At 35.5% G+C, this 13,167-nt stretch overlaps 1 pseudogene across 1 annotated transcript in view; it reads left to right on the forward strand.

Moving 5' to 3' along the window:
• The window catches only part of LOC306644822 (small ribosomal subunit protein eS4-like), a 28,598-nt pseudogene extending 16,428 nt beyond the window's left edge, over window positions 1–12,170 (forward strand). Inside the window, exon 2 of the transcript XR_013766891.1 lies at window positions 11,383–12,170. The product of XR_013766891.1 is annotated as a small ribosomal subunit protein eS4-like (transcript). The remainder of the gene's footprint in view (window positions 1–11,382) is intronic.
• Window positions 12,171–13,167: the final 997 nt, after the last annotated feature.

Below are 13,167 nucleotides of genomic sequence, written 5' to 3' on the forward strand. Positions count from 1 at the left end.
CAGAGGGAGGGAGGAGGTGAGGGCATGAGGAAATACTGGGGAATTAAATCTACCAAATTATGATTTGTCCATTTATGAATATGCCACAATGAATACTGATTATGTATAATTATACTTCAGTAATAATAATAGAAGGGAGATCAGTAAGTACAGCAAGTAGATCGGGGGAGGGAAAGGGGAGATATAGGGGAGGGAAATTGATCAAATTGTTATGTGCATGTTCAAATATGACACGATGAATCCCACTATTATGTATAATTATAATGCACAAATTAAAAAGCACAGTTCTAGATAATTAACCCTTCCCTGTTCTTTATAAAAGCCCTACCACAAATCTGTCTGTATTCGTGTTAGTTACTTGAAGTTTTCTCTTATGACCAGCAGATGGCAGCAAGTATTGATCGGAGGAGGCAACAAATATATACCTTCATAGCCAATGTTCTCTGATGCATTTTCTTTGACTTGTGTGAACAAAAAAAGGGAGGGAGGATGAATAAAGGCAGGTTGGATAACAGAAACCAAAATACAGTTACATAGGAAGAATAAATTTTCTAATGTCCTATGTCCTATATGGGCTAATTTTCCACAATTTATTATAAATTTTATGAAGAACTTGAAGAGAGGTATTTGAGGCATCCCAATACAAACGATAACAGTTTAAGGAGGTGGAAATGCTAAAAACCCTGATTTGTTCATTGCACATTGTGTGTATATATGTGTCAAATCATCACACTATACCACATATGTATATTTATTATGTCAATAAAATATTCCTGGAGAAAAAAAGACTCTTGAGAAACAATGAAAATGAATTACATGTGCTTCACTCATTGCTTCTCACATAGAAACAAGGAGACTAGTCCATTTTAGATCTGGTTTATCCTTTACAAACGGTTCTTATGAAAGTCTGATTACATGAAATAGAGGAGCAAAGATCTTATTCCTTGATAACATGCAATTATCAAACAATACTTACTAAATATATTAAATTTTGATTCTAAGGGTTGCTCTTAGTCAAAGACTACAAATATTTGTTATCTAAGTAAAGATACAAAGACTTCAGAAAATAAGCAACATGATAAACATTAATATTATCATTTTCTGAATAACTCCCACACTTGCCAAGTTCTTTCCTTATTTATTTGTTTGTTTATTTATTTATTTATTTATTTATTTATTTATTTATTTATTTATTTATTTTTGTGGTACTGGGGATTGAACCCAGAGGTTCTCTACCACTGAGTTACATCCCAAGTCCTTTTTTTTTTTTTTTTAAGACAGCATCTCACTAAGCGGTCTTTAAACTTGTGATCCTCCTGCCTCAGCTCCCAAGTCACTGGGATTACAGGCATACACCACCATGGTAGGCTTAAAACCTTCCCTCTTAAAATGCATTGCATTGTTTTAATCACTTGGAGATGCAAATAATGAAATATATATGGGGAAAATTTACTAGGAAAAACTCCTATATGTCCTTAAATTAAACCACTCCACAATCCTACAGAAATTGGTTTCTTTGTATCTTTGGACATACAAACAAGCAATCTGCTTGATTGCTTCCACTAATCCAGAGCTTTTGACATTATGTTGTAAAGGTTTTATTTTCAGACAGCTCTTCTTGTTATAAATTTCCTCTCGAGAGAGAAACATTCAGTTTGGGTTCAAATCCCAGCTTTACTACTTGTAAGTCACTTTGGAAAATATGTAACACATCTTGGAACATCATTTAGCTCATCTATAAAGTCAGTACTCATATGCTAGTTCTGTTAGTATTGTCATTTACCAAATAAGGAAACTGGACTTAGTTATGTAGGCTTTCAGAAGCCACTAGTTTTTTTTTTTCCATACATGTATATAGGGTAATAATGTCTGCCTCATTCTACAGTCCCTCCCATCCCCACTGCCCCACCCCTGCACTCACTCCCGTCTGCACAATCCAAAGTGCCTTCATTCTTCCCTACCCACCCCCAACTATGGATCAGCATCCATTTATCAGAGAAAACATTTGACCTTTGGTTTTTGGGGATTGGCTTATTTCACTTAGCATGATATTCTCCAGTTCTATCATTTACCTGCAAATGCCATAATTTCATTCTTCTTTAAGGCTGAGTAATAGTCCCTTGTGTATATGTGCAACATTTTCTTTATCCATTCATCTATTGAAGGGCATCTAGATTGGTTCCATAGTTTAGCTATTGTGAATTGAGCTGCTGTAAACATTGATGAAATCACTAGTTCTTTAAGAAGGCAAGTGGTAGGCATGATTTGATTTTTTTAACCAATTTTATTTAAATCACTCTACATTGGAATATGATTAATAAATTGGACCAGGGGAAGGCGCAAAATAGGGAGATGAGGTAGGAGATTTGCAGTTATAGGGTGAGAGTGTTGAGGACTTGAACTAAGGCAAAAGCAATAGGGATGGAGTATAGTCAAGAGATGTATTTTAGGTATGAATCATAGGACTTGGTCAGATGACAGGGAGAAGATAAAGTTGTGTGACTAACAAATTTCTACCTTGGGACACTTGTTGGGTGGGGATTTAATTAAATTATAATTTCAGTAGGGAAAATGTTAAGAGATGACAATAAGTTGATGTGTTAGCTGTCTTTCTGATCCCTTAAGCTTTGGAATATGGGTTTGGAATTTGGAACAAAAGCCTCCATTGGAAAGAATACGTTTGGGATTTCTTTTTGTCTTTGTCATGAGAACAGATGAGACCATCCAGCTTCCTGGTAGAGAGTAAAGAAAATGGAAGACAACCATGAGAAGAACCCAGGGGAACAGGAGCACTAACTGGAACATGGGGGAGGAGGAAGAGTATTGGTTTGTTAAGGAGATTCCTCACCCCAAGGAGACCAGCTAAGGAAAGGGAATTCAGGTGTTTTATTGTTGTTGTTGTTTTTAGGTATTTCTCTGTTAAAACAAAAATCTGAATGTCCAATTAGTACCAGAAACTCTAAGAGTTAATCTTAGTTTCCCCCCTATAGATACCTCACTGCCCAATGCCATCCTTTCCATTGATCTGTGGCCACCCTGCAATAGGCTGACAGCCCAGCTGTGCTTGATTATGTTTCTGTGTTCTTTAGTATGTTCCATTGGTCTCCATGTCTATCCCTGCACCAGTGCCACTGCATTTTAACTATTCAGTGATAAAACCTTACAAATACCTTCTCTCCCTCCCATTCCAAGGTATATATGAATTATTGCCAATTTCAGATAAATTTCAGTGAGTATCTTTTCAATGATAAAGGCCTGTGCTGTTGATAAACCAGCTTTTCTCCCTGACACCACTTCAAAATAAAATTAAAGAAAGAGTTAACATATCATATGGTGCACTCTTTCTCCTCTTCTTTTGATCTAAATAAAGCACATTCTCTTAGACAGCAATTCCCAAACCTGGCTGGGTATCAGAATCACCTGCGAGCTTTTAAAAAATGTAAATTTTTAAGCTCCATCCCAAATACACCAAACTGGGTAGGATGGGACACTTGAGGCCAAAGAATAGGTGTGTGCAATAAAATAATTACTTAGCTGATCGTGACATGTCAGGTTCTTAGACTGGCATTTGGGAATCCCTGCACTCAGAAGTTCTCAGAACATTAAGTAAAGACATATCAGTCATTTTGGAATGCTATTTTACAATAGACTTTCAGAAAGCAAGCATAGTAAGTGAAATAAGCCAAACCCAAAAAACCAAAGGCTGAATGTTTTCTCTGATAAGTGGATGCTGATACATAACGGGGGCAGGGAGCAGGGAGAGGGTATGGGAAAAATGGAGGAATGCTGGATTGTGTAGAGGGAAATGAGGGATAGGGAGGAGGCAGGGGGAAGGAAAGATGATGAAATGAGACAAACATCATTATCATATGTACATGTATGATTACACAAATGGTGTGACTCTACACTGTGTACGACCAGGGAAATGAAAAATTGTACCCCATTTGTGTACAATGAATAAAAGAAACAAATTTAAGAAAAAAAAAAGAGCTGAAACTAATCTTTAAAAAAAAAAAAAAAGAGAAAGCAGGCATTGTGTTATTGACTTTCCTCATTGTAAACCAATAAATGTGACTGCAAAACTTACAAATGTAGAAATAAAGAGAATATAATACAACATTATAGTTTCCACTTCTGCAGATAGAAGATGTTAACAGTTTGGTCAATACTCTGTTTTTTTTCTATGCATTTACTATGTATTTCTTCTAGAAATTGGATCATTCTATACTTTGGTCATCCAGACTTTGGAAGTTTACAGTAAGACTTGACCTTGGGAGTTTGGTAGGTCCTAGGCACTCTGAGACTTTAAACCTGGGCTTGGGAACCAGCTCTGTCCCTTCCTAGCATCTTGGACAACATATTTAACCTCCTTACAGCTCAGATTTCCTCAGCTACAAATAAAAATACTACTTATATAATAAAATTCTTGTAAAAATTAAATTCTTGTGAAATAATACTTGTAAGGGACTTGGCATGATATGAAACAATGAATTCTCAATAACTATTGTTATTAATAAACTCTATTTTTAGAGTAGTTTTAGGTTCAGAACAAAATTGAGTAGAAAGTATACAGTTCCCAAATGCCTCCTGTACCCTCTACTATCAATACTCCCCATCAGAGTTGTACATTTGCTGCAGTTCACAAATCTACACTGACACATCATTATCACTCAAAGTCCATAGTCTATGTTAGGATTCACTCTCTTGCTGTTACTCACTGGGTTTGGCAAACGTGTGATGACAAGTTATCTACCACTGTACTTACCATGCTGGGGAGTTTCACTGTCCTAAAAGTCCTCTGTGCCCTGGTCATGGTGGTTTATGCCTGTAATCACAGGGGCTCGGGATTGAGAGTTCAAAGCCAGCCTCAGCAAGAGCAAGGCGCTAAGCAACTCAGTGAGACCCTGTTTCCAAATAAAATACAAAATAGAACTGGAGATGTGGCTTGAGTACCCCTGAGTTCAATCCCCAGTACCAACCCCTCCCCCCAAAAAATTCTCTGTGCTCTACCTATTTATCCCTCTCTCTTCTCTCACCTTTAACAACCACTGATCTTCTTACTATCTCCATAGTTTGCCTTTTCACAAATGTTGTATAGTCAAAATCATATGATTTTAGCTTTTATTATGGTCATTATTGTTGCTATTATTATTATTATTATTAATACTATAGGTATTTTCACTTAATATATATCAAATATTCTATTGTAAGATTTTCTTACATTCTTTCGCATTTATGTGTAGTTTTCCATGGTGTGTAGATGTATGATAGTTTATTAAATCAATAACTCATTCATATTTAGGTTGTTCTCAACTTTTCTTAATCATCAACTTGTATCTTATATACGCAGGCAATCTATACATATATTTTTTGTGGTTTTTTTTTTCAATACTGGGGATTGAACTCAGGGTTTTTCACATGCTAGGCAAGAGCTCTATATCTGAGCTAGATACACAGCCCCTTTTTTGTTTTATTTTGAGACAGGGTCTCACTAAGTAGTCCAGGCTAGCCTTGAATTTGGGTCCTCCTGCCTCAGCCTCCCAAATAGTTGGAATTACAGGTGTGTACTACCATACCTGACTTTGTTGTTTCATAATTTTGTAAGTGTCTCTCTCTATGGGAGACTACTTTATGGAATACTATTGAGTGAATGATATAAATAGTTCAATTAAGTTTTACACTCAAAGTTTATTTTTATTTTCATCAATATTGTAGGAGATTGTTTATCCACACACAAGTCTAAAATGGATATTAAATTTCTTTTTTATGTTTGCTAATGGGACAGGCAAAGATTACATATCACTGTTATATTATTTTACATTAAATTATGAGGGAAAGTAAGAAAATAAATTTATGTCAACTTAGCTAACTTATTATTGATACTAATTTAGCTTTGCATTTTCCCATATGTGCCTAGTCTATTTCCTCCTTTTTTGGGGGTGGGGGACAAATTCTAGGCTGGTCTTGAACCTGTGAGCTCAAGCAGTCCTCCTGCATCCTCCTTTCTAACAGTTGGAACTACAGGCACATGCCACCATACCTGGATGCCTACTTTCTTATTGAAGAATTTATCAGTGGAATGATATTTCATACATTAATGTCATTTTCCACCTTAATATTATGTGGTCTCTGGGTCCTTTTAATTAACATTCTCTTCATTTTATTTGCCTTACCTACACAGAAGACTCCAAATGATTTCATCCTTTATTTCCCAAGTTGGCATTTTCCGTTATTTTGACTTCTCAAATTTTGTAAAAGAGATGATGTCAGGTATTGCATTTTCCTCACTACCTGTTTGAAGTGGAGAAAAGCTGAGTTGTTTTCTTCCCAAATCAGGCCATCTCCTGCAGGATGTAATTGTTTCTTTGACTTTCCAAATACTACCCTATTGCTGATAGAAACTGTCACAGCTTGTGTGAGTGCAGTTGCAGCCAATTATACACTAAGTGATCTGTATTGGCATGAACAGGCTTGGCAGAACCCATTATGCTTTGGTGAGATAAAGTTTTGCATTCATAAATTGTGCTTGCATGAGATTTGACCTCAAGTTAAATCACACTGCTGTCTGGGCTGAAGCAGTGATGGCCATCCAGGTGTTCAACCGCCAAGACAGCCCAAAGCCCAAACAGTATGTTTAGACATGTTACTATTAAAACATGTATAAAAACAAAATGGCCATGTACAGGGCTTCTTTCTTCTTATTCTAAATGCACTATATTCTAGTTTCACCAAGGTTGAGCTCTTTTACTTACCTCTTACAGAAATAGTGATAGAAATATCCATTCAACAAACGTAGAACATTGGTTTAAATTATTTTTCTTAAAAATTGTATTTAATTACCTGTTTGGTTTACATTTCCTGTTAAACAAATCAAAAATCATTTGGTATTTATTGTAAATGTAATTTGTACCTTCAAGGTATGTTTTCACATTTTCCAATTTGAATTGTTAGTTCATACCTTAGGATAACAATGCTTATAAGAGTGTAGATAATTAAAATAATAACTAACTTTAAAATATTTTTAGTGTTGTGAATCATGTAGATTCAAATACCTGAGGTTTACCAAAGCATTACTGTATTAACTTTACATTATCATGAAGTGATAACATCATAGTTAAGATTAAAACTGTATACGTGGGTAGGGTTATAGCTCAGTAGAATTCAAGCCTAGCATTTGTGAGGCACTAGGTTTGATTCTCAGCACTGCATACAAATAAAAATAAATGTTCAATGACAACTAAAAAAATATTTAAAGAAAAACTATATATGTTAACATAGTATGCAGCAGTTGTTGTATGATTAGAAAAAAACTGTAGGGACAAGAAAAAATGTTTATAACCACGTAAAGTGAATAAAGCATCATATTAAAATATGATGACAGACCTACAGATAGAATCCAGTGAAAATAACTACTGTTTATTTTTAGAATTGTTTTCTTCATCTCAGTACTAGATTGTCTTTTCAATAAAAAAAATTCCTTTGTATTATGTTCCAACAATGGCTAATGTTCAAAGTTTATTCAGTTCTTTGACAGCAATAGCTTTCATTAAATATATATCAGTAAGTTACTTGATGTTTATATTATGCAATTAACCTGTAGATGAACAGGTAGATGTATTCCCTGTAATCTTTTAACGGCCTTGAAAACTTGGTCCTAAGTAGGTCTGAATTGAATCAAGGATGATATTAACATTATTAAAAAGTCATTCATTCAGTCAGAACAGACATTTTTAAACATAGGAGACAGAATCATACTCCAAATGGGGTCTGTGCATCCACTCTGGACAGAAGTGATAGGGTCCTTCTAGCACAGGCTGATGGAGCCCTGACTTTCATACACAGAGTAGTCTGATAAATAACACATTTAGTTTACAAAGGGAAGATATAGATAGGTCCTAGTTTTAACTCTGTCAGTTTCCTTTTGAGTCTTATTTTCTATATCTATAAAATAATTTATTGCAAGAATGAGATAATACATTTGAGAAAACACTAATTTTGCATGCACAAAAGAAGCCATGAGATCTTAACAGCCATTAATAAAAATATTGCTATATTTTATTCATTAATTTGTATATTACAGACAAAATAGGCAATCTAACTCTCAATTATGGCAGGTGAGCCCTGTGACTAACTTTGACAAAATATTGCAGATTTCAGGTTACGTATACTGATTGAACCCCACAAAATCTATCCTTATGAATTATGAATGATGACCAACAATGCCAAGTATATAGGAAGTTATCTTCTTCTGATTTTAAAAACCATTTTTGCATTTAACAAAAAGGCAAGTATGTATTGGTTATGGGCACAGGGCTTAGAGTTAAGACATTTATTTCCTATATTAAACCCTTCCAGAATGATTCTAATTTGCTAAGCGTTTATAATATAGTGTTCATAATTTATTAATTCTATGAAATTTTGCTTCTCCCTTCTCATTTCCAATTCAGTTTCTTTCTTCAGTGCTTTCTACTCTACATCCCATATCTACTCTGATATCCCAGTCCACTGACCTCATCTATGCATTTCAGTGTCATGTCGACTGAATACAGAGTCTGGTATTTTTTTGTACATTTGTATATGCAAAAGATTTATACTTCTAAAGCTTTTAAACATGTGATACACCTTGCAAATGCTTCAAAGAAGTTATGAACTAAATGACCTGAAGTTCAGGCAAAATCTTTATACAGACTTTTTTGCACTCTATTAAATACCTATGTTATAAAAATTCTGAGCTTAATTTTGGAAAGCTTACACAAATAAGGATCAGAAACTCAGACAATTCTTAATTTACTATATATGCCACTTGTCAGTGTCAGCATTTTAAAAGCACAACTTGATAGTCATCTGTGGTTGGAATGACAAGGTATATATTTCTACTAGTAGTTAATGGGGACAGAACTAGTAGTGGTAGTAGTAAGGACAACTTTGAATACCCTCTAGAAATTGAAGACAAACCCACTGTTTATTTGTCCCAAATGGTTAAATCAAATTTTGCCCTAAGCATCTTATCACCAAATACATGTGTGTGTGTGTGTGTGTGTGTGTATTGACTTAAAAAATCCATAACTTAAAAATTATTTACGTCAATTACAAATATCATTTATTACTTAGGGTAAATATATATTTTATATCCTCAAGAGGCTGTTCTTATCCAAATTTATTTAATTTTTCTAGCAAACATTGAAGCATTATGACATTACAGATAGACTTCTGTTATACCACCTATCTTATTATGAGTAGACTCATATATTTCATGTGTTATTCCTCTGATTTTAAAAACCATAGTTGTTTTAACATATTTATGGATCAACTCATTTCACACACACACGCAAGCATACAAATCATATAACACAGTCTTAAATGATTTTTCTTTTCAAGGAAATGACTGAAATGTCTGCTTGAACAAAATGGGGATGATTCTTTACCCTCCCCTTCTCTCTTCAAGATATCATTTGTGGCAGAGAATATATCAGCACTGGTATATTGGACATAATCATGTCTAAGTTTAGAAAACACATAAACCTTCATACACAATGCAACATTTTCCTCCCTGTTATGAAAATTTTCATCTTCTAGGCTTGAAGTAATTGCTATTTTCTTAAAACATCATATGTATTCTCCACTATCTTGCATAATCCCCAAATCAGGAACCACTTAACTTCTGTTTTCCTATACATACCCTTGGTTGTAGTTAAACTGATTTTCTTAATGTTCAAACAAATAAACAAACACATTCCCCCCAAAGCAAAAAGTCAATCACTCTCTCTGTTTTTTGCTGCACGTGCTTATAAGCTACAAGTTACATGATGTTGGGCCAGACTCTCAATATATCAGTTTCTATTAGTTTCTCTTCTGTTACTAAAAGACTTCATCTGGGCTGGGGAGATAGCTCAGTTGGTAGAGTGCTTACCTTGCAAGCACAGGGCCCTGGGTTTGATCCCCAGCACTGCAAAAAAAAAAAAAAAAAAAAAAAAAAAAAAGGAAAAGACTTCATCTGATGGGGAAATGTTTTTACCCCTAAAGCCCCTTAACCTTGGGATCTAGTCCTGGAGCACTACATAAAAATAGGGTTACTATATCCTCAGGTTTTAAAGGACTCCTTTTGAAATTTTCATGCACTCCATTTACCAATCTCTTATTGCTAATTCCTCTGCTGGATAACCATTGGCATGGCTTAACCACATATCTCAGATCAGAAAGATTCATCTGTTCCCATTCTCATTTCCATGCAAGTGGTCAGTCACCTCTCTGTTCCTTTGCTGTGGTGTCTGTGGGTAGGAGTTTTGTCCTGGCCACCCAACTGGTCTTAACCTTCCTCCACTGGTAGAATTTCTTGAGTCGGATGCACTTGCCCTGTTCCTCCCACCATGAATGGGACCTTGGCATCATCATCCTATGTTCTTCTTGCACAGTTTTTTTTTCTTCTTCTTATCTAAATTCTGTCCTTCTTTCCAGGCTATCTCCAGTCTATGAAAATTCCCTATCCTTACTATTCAGCTGTCATGGAGCACACTCATTTTGGACTCTTATAGTACCCACTTATATCACAGCTGGCACTAGATTGCAGAAAATGATTTTGAGCAACAAAATTTAGTCAAATTACATTCATGTAAGCTTCCACTCTCTTGTATTCCTCACCATGCCTTTGTTGAATAAATTATGCTATTTAGGAAAATAACCATTGTTTGTGGAATAAACAGATATCATTTTCTTCTATGGACATACTAGTTCAAAGATATTGCCAATAAATGTATATGAATACATTTTGAGATAAAAGTCCTGATGTTAAGACACACCAGCTTGCCAGCTTTAGGTAAAGGAAATGTCACAGAGATTCAGAGTAAAGGAGAGAGGCACTATGTTTAATAAAGAGATGGTGGGAATCCTCAGTCTGAGGCCTCCCAGTGAAAGATAGTAGAGGAGGAAATGCTTGACATCTTACTCTTCAGAGGAAACTTCTATATAGCTGCATTCCTTTCTTCATACTTAATACTTGATGTTGATGATGGACAATGACAACAATGATGACAATGATCATAATGATGTTATTATGTAAATGGATTAAAGATGGCCCATCTCTATTAACCTCTATACTGTTTACTTCTTCACGGAAAGCTACAACTGTTAGCTCAAAGCCTGCTGATGCCAAACTCACATCTTCATACATTCAATTTCTTTGTTTTTAATTTTCCTACTTGTTCATTTTTAAATCAGCAAATAAAAATTGTACATACTTACAACATTGAAAATATGAAGTTTTAACAATACTTATGTATTTTTAATTGTTAAAATCATATGTGCTTGTGTACACCAGAATGTTTTGAAATATACACATTGTGGAGTGGTTAAATCAAGCTAATTTCCACCTTCTTTAAATTATAGACCCAAGGCTCTTTCCATGCCTGGCCCAGCTAAGACTCATGGTCCCAAGAAGCATCTGAAGCAAGTAGCAGCTTCAGAGCATCGGATACTGGATAAATTGACCAGTGTATTTGTTATTCATCCATCCACTGGTCCCAACAAGCAGAGAATATCTATCTTCCCCTCTTATCATTTTCATAAGGAACAGACTTAAGTATGCCTTAACAGGAGACGAAGTAAAGAAGATTTACATGCAGCACTTCATTAAGACTGATAGCAAAGTCTGAACTGATATAATCTACCCTGCTGGTTTTATAGATATTCAAGTTGACAAGACCAGAGAAAATTTCCACCTAATCTGTGACACCAAGTGTTGCTTTGCTGTTCATCATATTACACCTGAGAAGGCCAAGTGTGCAGAGTGAGATAGATCTTTGTGGATACAAAAAGAACCCCTCATCTGGTGACTCACAATACTTGTACACTTTGCTACCCTGATCATCTCATCAAGATGAATGACATCTTTCAGATTGATTTGAAGACTGTCAGAATTGCTGATTTCATCAAGGGGTAAGATGTATGGTGACCAGTGGTGCTAACTTGGGAAGAATTGGTGTAAGTTCCAATAGGGAGTGGCATCCTGGCTCTTTTGATGTGATTCATGTAAAAGATGTCCAAGGCAACAGCTTTGCAACCTGGCTATCCAATATTTTTGTTATTGACAAAGGCAACAAATCAGATTTCTCTTACCCTAGGACAAAGAGAGAAAAGAGAGTGATGGCCAAAAAGAGCAGCAGGTGAAATGAATGGTTAGGTGATGTGCTTAGGGAGGAAATGTCTCTGGTTAAAGACTTGATTAAAGATAATGCATCATGATTAAAATATATTCATATATCATATATTAATTAATGCATAATTAATTAATTATATAAGTATATATAAACTGGAAATGTGATATATACATCCGAAAACTTAGTTTTGGCGATTCAAAGCCTATCTACTTCTTTTGCATTATCCATGAAACTGTACCCAACATTTGCTAGCCATAGAGAAGATAAACCCCCTAGTTACAAATGACCCCCAACTGTGACTGCCCTTTGCAGCTCTCTGACCCAGAGACTCCCCACCTTGCTGCTAAGCATTGCCTAGACCTCTCCAACTCTCCTCTCCCTCCAGCATTCCCTTACCCTCTTACCTCTTTTAGGTAGTGGCCTCATAGCACTGTCTCTTGAAGGTCTACTGGCATGAGGGACTTCTCTCATGCAACCCTGTCCCAGAGATGCCCATGAAATCTTGTTGTGCAATACTATGATGTTTTTTTAATCAACTCTGAAATCCTCAAATTCACCATAGATGCACATGGAAAATCTAAAGCAGTACAAAAGTTAGTGTCCTTCCTATCTTAGACCCTAGCCATACTCTCTGAAGATAAATATAACAGAAATATTCCAAGTACATGTATGCATATGCATGTTGTATTAGTTTGCTATGGCTGCCATAACAAAAGAGCATAGAAGGGGTAGTTTAAAGAATTACAGAAATTTATTTTTTCACAGTTTTGAAGTTTAGATGTCCAAGAACAAGATTTGGCTGCTTTGATTTCTCCTGAGTCCTCTTCCCTTGGCTTGCAGATGGTCACTTTCTGGTTGTGTCCTCTCATGGCCTTTCCTCAGTGCACTCATCCCTAGTGTGACTTTGTAGGTCCTAATCTCCTTCTTATAAAGGTGTCAGTTAGATTGGACAGGTCCTACCCTAAATCTCATTTTACCTTAATCACCTCTTTAAAGACCTTATCTTAAAGTAGAG

The sequence above is a fragment of the Sciurus vulgaris genome (genome assembly GCF_902686455.1).
Source record: "Sciurus vulgaris genome assembly, chromosome: 15".
In the NCBI taxonomy this organism is placed as follows: Eukaryota; Metazoa; Chordata; class Mammalia; order Rodentia; family Sciuridae; genus Sciurus; species Sciurus vulgaris.